This window comes from Telopea speciosissima, chromosome 5 (assembly GCF_018873765.1).
Source record: "Telopea speciosissima isolate NSW1024214 ecotype Mountain lineage chromosome 5, Tspe_v1, whole genome shotgun sequence".
NCBI classification, from domain to species: domain Eukaryota; kingdom Viridiplantae; phylum Streptophyta; class Magnoliopsida; order Proteales; family Proteaceae; genus Telopea; species Telopea speciosissima.
In genome coordinates this window covers 24,879,100-24,886,219 of record NC_057920.1, presented here as the reverse complement: position 1 = coordinate 24,886,219, position 7,120 = coordinate 24,879,100, and positions in this window count along the sequence as shown.

Sequence of the window (7,120 nt, the reverse complement as noted above, 5' to 3'; positions counted from 1 at the left end):
TCTCATAGCAAATGCTCCACGATCCACTTCAAAAACACTTGCCACTGAAACCCTAGAAAACCGCAACAAATTTTCTTTTACATTCACAACTTCAAAATGAAAAAAGTTGCGTCTATTGCAAGTTGCAGGAACCAAAATACCTTAAAAAAAAAAAAAGGGAAAAACAACAACGAACAAAGCTGCAAATGTACATTACACCTAGTAGCTAGTACAGTCTCATGCTTGAGAAAGAAAAAGAGAGAATCTCATTACAGGGAAAGAGCGAGCTTAGAAGAACTTCGCGAATATCTTACCTGCAAATGAAGCATTGGTCGGAGAGAGACTTTCTCGAGATATGCATGAGACAAGTACCGTATTTATATATCCATCAATATCGTCGTCGCTTGTCCAGTTTTTTCGCGCTTCTCTTCCGTTTCGAATTGAGAGGGAGAGCGCTCTGGTGGGTCCCCCATATGGTATTGGGCTTCTCAACATCGTTGGATGTGTCCATGTGGGAAGTGTTTGCAGTTCACATCCCCATGATCTGAGATCGGTTTGGAGTTAATGAAGATTCGATTAATTCAAACTCAAAGAGAATAGTACTGCTAGTGGGTAGGGCGGTCATTTCGCATCTGCCTGTTTGAGACTGCACGTCGGCCGCACGGACAAGAGGCAGCAGAGGATCCAAATTGAAAAGGGTAACCTGCGGTCGCTGGTACGGACATTCTTAAGTCCTTACAAAAATGAAAATAGGTGTGGGGTAAAGAGAATCCAGGTGTGTCCAAAAGTATTATAATTAGGAACTTTTAATGTAAGGAAATTATATATACAAATGTGGTCAAGCCAAGAGGTCCACCAGAGAGGTGCGCCAGGGCCGCTTATCCGGTTCTAAAATGCAGCATTGCAGTTTTCCCCTCTTATTATTCAACTTCTCTCTTTGGTATTTCATCAAAAAAAAACTTCTCTCTTTGGTATCATTTTTATTTTTATTTTTATTTTTTCTAACACAAAAATATTTTTACAAGTGTTTGATATTATTTATGGATTTTATTTCTATTTAAAATAAATCTTATCAAAGGCTCATTTAGCTATTATGGTAAAAAAATGTTTTTAGCTATTTATGAGGGTACCATTAATAAACATGTGCACAATTGCTACTTAAGAGGAGTAAAATGGTCAAATTAATGAAAATTAAAAACATATAATAGGATCAAGAGTCAACACTGAAGACCTACTTTATGACTTTATTTCAACTTAGTCCACTCTATTAGGTCTGTGCAGTTAAGTAACCGTTAACTCTTTTTAAATGGCAAAATTATCCTTACCATAGTGTGAACTCCCCATAATACCCTTAAGGGTAAAATCCCAAATTCAAACACCATTCTATCTTCATCGTCTTCGTTGGGCAGAAGGCGAAAGAAGCAAGAATAGGGAAGGGGACTTCTGCAATTGACGTCATTTTTTGACCCATTTCCATGCTTTGAAGGAGGAAGAAGGAAGAACACCAAGACCAGTGATGGTGTTCTTGGTTTGGTGATGGTGTTCTCGGTAGGGTGAAAAATGGAAAGTGAAAAGAAATGGGTTTAGGTTTCAGTGGAGGTAGATGGGTTGAGATAAAAATGAAGTTAGGATTTGGGATTAGGAGATGGGAAAGAGAGAGAAATGGGAAGATGACGGTTGTGGGTGGAGTTCAAAAAAAAAAAGGTAAACAAAGAGAGAAAGATGGGTTCGGCGGAGGTTATGGTGCTTGTTGCGTCAAGAAATCGTCGGGCGGTCCTGCGAGTGCCGTCACCTGCAAGGGGACCAAGAAGTCACCAGAGAGAACCGGTGTGGTTCTGGCCTAGGGCTCTCCGATGCCAAACTCAGATCTCCTAAGCAAATAGATGAATAGTAATTATTCAAGATGGGTTGAGGGTGTGAGATACCTCTTCTTTTATAGTGGTCTGTGGCGGAGTGGAGAGTCCCTAGTTGATGTGGAGTCTTCTTCATGGGTGGAGGAGTCCTGAGTAGCAGGGCTCCTCCCTAGTTGGTTGTCTTCCCGTGAGACTTAGTATCCCAGTAGGGTTGTCCTTCTTGGTGGATAGATCCTTCTACGTGGTAGATAAGGTCCCTAGTGCTTGAGTCCATATGGGTTACGTAAGTGGTAGGTGATGGCCCGGAGTCCTCGCGGTGGTGTATATCTTGTTGGCGACATGGTGGTGGTGTCGTCCAGCTTGTACCTGCACCCTGTCGAGGTCTCAACACCTCAGTCGATGAGGCCTAAGAGGGAAAGACGTCCAGGTGGTCCTTGGCCCAAGGTGGGTGGCGCCCAGGGTGGATGGCGCCCAAGTGCGGGTGATGGCACCCAAGGTGTAGCTGGTGTCCGGGTGGATCTCCTGCTATTAGTGTCCGGTGGATCTCCTGTTGTTGGTGTCCGAGTGGATCTCCTGCTGTTGGTGTCCAGGTGGATCTCTTGTTCTTCAGGGACACGTGGTATCTTTTGATAGGTTGGGATGATTTGTGGTTCATCATTTGCCCCCCACTCACTTGGAATAATGTGCTCAAGAGAGTTCTCTATACCCTTGTATGTTACCCAGGGGGTTGGCGGCAAATAATCTCTCTCAGGGGGTGAGTCTGCAAATTGTTGGGTGAGGGAGAGGTTGTGGGTTCAAACCCCTCCTCTCACATCTTTTTACCTTTTTCTTTTCTTTTTTCTTTTTTGTAGAGATATATATTCTTCTTTTTCTCATTCACTTTCCATTTCCTCTAATTTCCTCTCCTTCTCTTGTCTTTTTCCTTCCACTTCTTTGTTTTTTTGGCTCTTCTCCCCTACCTTGTTTTTTGTCCCTCTCTTGGTGTGCCCCCCAAGAGTTTGTCACATGTCCTCTCTCATGTCCTCCCCTGTCTATTAGCCTTGGGACTTGGTGTCTTATGGCTTGCCTTGAGCTTGCCTTTGTGGTGTCTTCTCTGCTGGAGGTGTACCTACGGTCTTGTCCCTAGGCTTGTGCTCTGATCACCACCCGTGCTTGGGCCTTGGCTTTGGCCTGCTCCGTCTACTCTTGGCCACGGCCACGCTTGTGTCGTCGCGCCACTTCTGCTTGTCGTCGTCGGGCCTGCCTTGGTGCATCATGCTCGCCCAGGTCATCATGCCCGCCTTGGTGCATCACGCCCGCCTACCTGTCGCTCCTGCCTATTAGTCGTGCCCGACCCATCGTGCCCGCCTGTCGTCGCGCCCGTGTTCTCTAGGTCGCGGTCACCGTCGAGTCGCTCCTGGCCACCTTCTCTTGGTCGTGTCCCTAACTTGGCGTTTGGCGCCTGCGGTCTACGGTCTACGTCTATGTAGTGGTCAGTGCTTGGCCTTGTTTCGATCAGTGCCTTTGCGACGGTTGGCGCCTGGTAAGAGCCTATACATTTTAATTTATTTTTTAGATGACTTTCCCTGATCAGTTCACATGTTGGTGGTTGCAGGTTGACATCCCTCTTCGGACGTTGGAGATTGTCGCTCCGAGTAAGTAGCTTGATCCTTCCTTCTTTATTCATGTCATCTCCCGACGACTCCGATCCGGCCACGGCCCCGACTGAGTATCCTGGGGAATCTTTGTCTGAGTCGTCCTCCCCGTCGGGTACCACCTTGTCATTGCCCTCTCCCCGTGCTAGTGATGGGGAGGAGGTGGTTCCTAGAGGCTCTGCCTCTGGTGTCAGTAGGGGTCGCAGGGTTCCCCGGGCCTCCATTGGGGATCCTCGCAGTACGTTGGCCCAGACTGCTAGTGTCTTGACCACCTCAGACTTAGTTTCTATCCGTCGTGAGTTTTGAATTCCTCTTGAGATCGTTCTTCGTGTCCCCGGTCCTGACGACCTCACCTACTCCCATCGAGCGGACGAGGTCTGCCTCTACCTCGTTTTCATCACCTACGTCTTCGTCTTCCCGTCTCCCGCTTTGTGGAGTTGGCATTGGAGCATTGGTGCCTTACCCCAGGGTAGGTGGCTCCCAACTCTTGGCGGATTATTTTAGGAGTATATGAGTTTTTTGCCCGGGCGAGGCATGCAACCACTATTCCCCTATTTTCGTACTTCTACGTTCTGACGAAGGGGGACGGCGGGTGCCACCACTTCGCCCGTTGTGCTCCCAAGGGGGCTCTTGCTGCATTTGATCCTATTGTGGGGATTACCGACTCGGTGAAGCACTAGAGGGATCGCTTCTTCTTTGCCACGGTCCCCTGATGTGCATTGCGATCTACCTGGGAGGCCATTGATCTCAAGAGGGTGAACTGCCCTCTTGCGCTGAGTGACTCTGAGTTTGACACCCTCCGACAATGTTAGGGACGCGACCTATTCGACGTTCATCAGTTGGATTCCGAGGCCTTCTTGTGCCTCTGGAAGTTGAATCCTGGTAAGATTTTTCCTTTTTTTCTTGCATCCATGCTTATCTTCTACTTTACTAGCTACCTGACTTGTCCCGTGGTCTTGATTTGATGTGGTTATGCAATGAGTATACAGCCGGACCTTAACATTTACCAGTCCAGTATGCAGAGGAAGGGCCCTTCGGTCGCTCCTCCTGGGAGTGGTTCTGGTTTTGGAGCTGCTGGTATCGACGTTCCCCCAGTCCCTGCCCCTTCCCCCCTTGCGGCCGTTGGGACCAAGCAGAAGGGTGGTCCGAATTCTTCCAGTGTGACGAGGTCCGATATGCGTGTCATCCTCCCACGCTCTTCTCCCCCCGTCGTTGCTGCTTCAGGGTCTCCTGCTCCGCCTCCCACTGTTGCCCCCCTGGGGCCTTCTACTTTGCCCCCCTCTACGGGGAAGGGGGTAAGTTCTTCTTTGATCGGCACGGCTATTGATCCGACAGTCCCTTAGTCACTGGTGCTTTCCTTGGATCTTGAGGAAGGTGTGACACTGTCTGGGCATGGCGTGCCACGGGAGTGGTTGGATAAGGGGAGGTTCCCTGCTGAGAGTTCAGCCCTGCAAGGGCTTAGTGACGCGTTCCTGGCGCAGACCCTTTATCATGACATGGCCTTTGTAAGTCCTACCTCTTCTTTCCCTTGATCTTTCGTGATTGTAGCTTTCCCTGTATACTCAATGGTTGTGTTGCTTGCAGGTTCAGCACCGCGCTACGGAGGCGATACTCAGTCTTGAGAGACACACTTTCCAGGAGGTTCAGTTGTCCTGCTGACTGCAGGGTCTGGAGAGGCAGCTCCAAGGGCAGAAGGCGGCTCGGGAGGAGGATACGGCTAGTGAGAGGAGCATGGCTGAGGAGCTCAGGGTGGCATCTAAGGGACTCAGGGTGGTGTCCGAGGAGCTCCGAGTGTCGTTTGCTGCTACGGCTGAGAGTTCGACCAGAGTTTCGCGCCTTGGAGGAGGAGGTTCGTGCGCTGAGGGAAAGTCATGTGGTCGAGCTGTCCGCAGCTAGGGAGCGAGCTGTGGCTGAGTTTCGAGAGTCTCGGGTGATGTTAGACTTGTTCCACGAGAGTACCCAGGAGCTATATGAGGGGGGTGTCCAAGATTTGGCGGATCGCGTCTTGGAGGAGACCCCTGGTTATGATTTCTTGAGATTCTCTGAGTTCGCCTCGGTGCTGTCTGCATTGGTTCAAGTTCCTACTGGGGATGGTTTTGTGGTGACCCAGGGGTAAGTGCGGTCTTGCCTGAGGAGAGCGCGGTCTTGCCCTTAGGAAGCGCAGCCTTGCCTATGGAGAGCGCGGTCCTACTTGAGGAGAGTATGGCTCATCCCCTTGAGGGTGACATGATGTCTCCTACAGGGTCCGACGTGACTCCTCCCGTCGACGCCCCATGATTTTATATGTATTCTGAATAGTGAACCTTGGGATGCTGAACTTGGTTGTAGTTGTGACCTCGGTCGTTTGTAGTTGATGTGTTTTCCTTCTATTTTTCTCCTTGCTACGTAGGACCTTGATGATCTTCAGTCCCTGGCGGTCTGGGGACCCGGGTGGCCTTGTGCCTTATTGGTCATTGGACCTTGGTGGCCCACGAGCCTTGGTGGTCATTAGACCTAGGTGGCCTTGCGCCTTATTGTTCATTGGACCTTAGTGGCCTACGGGCCTTGGTGGTCATAGACCTGGGTGGCCTTGCGCCTTATTGGTCATCGGACTGTGGTAGCCTTACGCCTTGGTGGCCTATGGGCCTTAGTGGTCATCGGACCTTGGTGGCCTACGGGCCCTGGTGGTCATCGAACCTGGGTGGCCTTGCTCCTTGGCGGTCATCGGACCTTGGTGGGCTACGGGCCTTGGTGGTCATCAGACCTTGGTGGCCTACGGGCCTTGGTGGTCATCGAACCTGGGTGGCCTCGGGGCCTTGATGGTCATCGGACCTGGGTGGCCTTACGCCTTGGTGGTCATCGGACCTTGGTGGCCTACGGGCCTTGGTGGTCATCGGACCTGGGTGGCGTTGCGCCTTGGTGGTCTACGGGCCTTGGTGGATCAGACCTGGGTGGCCTTGCGCCTTGGTGGTCATCGGACCTTGGTGGTAGTCGGCCAATAGGCAGGAGTAGACAAGCGTATCCCAATTTCCAAATATAAATTTCAAATTTCAAATAACTCTTGAAAATCCAAATCTACTATGTATCATGGCTGACTGCCGACACTGCTACTGCTACTTGACTGACTAGTGACTCTGCTGCTCCTACTTGGTTAACTAGCGACTCTGCTACTGCTGCTAGTGTTTCTCTAACTTCTTTAGGTGTTCTGAGTTCCAAGTGCGCTCTATCTTCTTGCCCCCTGAGTCTTCAAGCGGTAGGTCCCTGGACGTATCTGCTTGGAAACTATGTAAGGTCCTTCCTAGTTGGCTGATAGCTTACCTTCTTTCCTTGGCTGGGAAGCATTGGCCCTTCTTAGGACTAGGTCTCCTTGGTGGAACAGCCTCTCTCTAACCCTGGTGTTGTACTATTTGGTGGTTTGTTGCTCGTAGACTACATTCCTTAGGAGTGCTTTCTCCCAGACTTCATCGATGAAGTCCAGGTTTGCCCGTAGTCCTTCGACATAGGTGCACTCGTTGAAGTGTAGGACTCGATGGGACATAGCAAGGACCTCGACTGGTGCCAGTGCCTCTGTGCCATATGCCAGGCGGAATGGGCTCTCCCCTATGGGTGTCCTGACTGTGGTCCGGTACTTCCCCTTGGCTCCCTCTAGCCTCTTCTTGACCCCTTCTAGTAATG